The 1,523-nt window shown below is 43.0% G+C and overlaps 1 protein-coding gene across 2 annotated transcripts in view; it reads left to right on the top strand.

The window, feature by feature from the left end:
- The window catches only part of Nipal2 (NIPA like domain containing 2), a 110,284-nt gene that overhangs the window by 34,041 nt on the left and 74,720 nt on the right, over nucleotides 1-1,523 (top strand). The window lies entirely within an intron of this gene.

The raw sequence follows: 1,523 nt of genomic DNA, 5'->3' as shown, positions 1-1,523 counted from the left end.
GAAGAGGCTTGTGGCCCTACTCAGGCCGGATTTCTGCCTCCCCAACCAAAGCAGTCTCAGGTCCCGCGTGATTGGACTGGAGCAAAAGCGGTGTTCCACTCACCAGCAGTCTCAAAATCCTGTGGCAGGGGTCGTGGGTAGCTGGCAGGTGTCAGCCGACCCTGCGCTCTAGCTACCCAGGTGCTGGTCCGCGGGCCTTGAATTCCTAATCTTCCAAAAACTTTTAACATGAAGGGATGTTTGAATTTTGTCAAATGCTTTGTCAGCATCTAATGAAATGATCGTGTGTTTTTCTTCTTTGAGTTTGTTTATGTAGTGAATTACATTGATAGATTTCTGTATATTGAACCATCCTGCATCCCTGGNATGAAGCCTACTTGATCATGGTGAATGACTGTTTTAATATGTTATTAGATTCCGTTTTTAAGAATTTTATTGAGTATTTTTGTATCGATATTCATAAGGGAAATTGGTCTGATGTTATCTTTCTTTGTTGGGTTTTGTGTGGTTTTGGTATTAGTGAAACTGTGGCTTCATAGAATGACCTGGTAGTGTTCATTCTGTTTCTATTTTGTGGAATAGTTTGAAGAGTATTGGTATTAGGTCTTCTATGATGGTCTGATAGAATTCTGTACTAAAACCATCTGGTCCTGGGCTTTTTTTGGTTGGTAAAATTTTTTCCCAATTTTTTATTAGGTATTTACTTCATTTACATTTCCAATGCTATCCCAAAAATACACTACACCCTCCCCCTCCCTCCTCCCCTACCCACCCACTCACAATTCTTGGCCCTGGTGTTTTCCCCTGTACTGGGGACATATAAAGTTTGAAAGACCAAGGGGCCTCTCTTTCCCAATGGATTTATGAAATTTCTAGGCAAATGGATCTATCTGGAGGGTATCATCCTGAGTGAAGTAACCCAATCACAAAAGAACTCACATGATATGCACTCACTGCCAACTAGGCATCTTCTGCTACATATGCAGCTAGAGACACGAGCTCTGGAGGTACTGGTTAGTTCATATTGTTATTCCACCTATAGGGTTGCAGACCCCTTCAGCTCCTTGGGTACTTTCTCTAGCTCCTCCATTGAGGGTCCTGTGTTCCATCCAATAGCTGACTGTGAGCATCCACTTCTGCCAGGCACTGGAATAGCCTCACAAGAGACAGCGATATCAGGGTCCTTTCAGTAAAATCTTGCTGGCGTATACAATAGTGTCTGTGTTTGGTAGCTGATTATGGGATGGACCCCCGGGTGGGGCAGTCTCTGGATGGTCCATCCTTTCGTCTTAGCTCCAAACTTTGTCTCTATAACTCCTTTTGTGGGTGTTTTGTTCCGAATTCTAAGAAGGGGCAAAGTATCCACACTTTGGTCTTCTTTCTTCTTGAATTTGATGTGTTTTGCAAATTGTGTCTTGGGTATTCTGTTTCTGGGCTAATATCCACTTATCAGTGAGTGCATATCATGTGAGTTCTTTTGTGATTGTGTTACTTCACTCAAGATGATGCCCTCCAGGTCCATC

Source organism: Mus caroli, chromosome 15 (assembly GCF_900094665.2).
Source record: "Mus caroli chromosome 15, CAROLI_EIJ_v1.1, whole genome shotgun sequence".
Lineage (NCBI taxonomy): Eukaryota > Metazoa > Chordata > Mammalia > Rodentia > Muridae > Mus > Mus caroli.
Note: the sequence above shows the minus strand (reverse complement) of the source record. Positions and strands in the feature narration are given on the sequence as shown.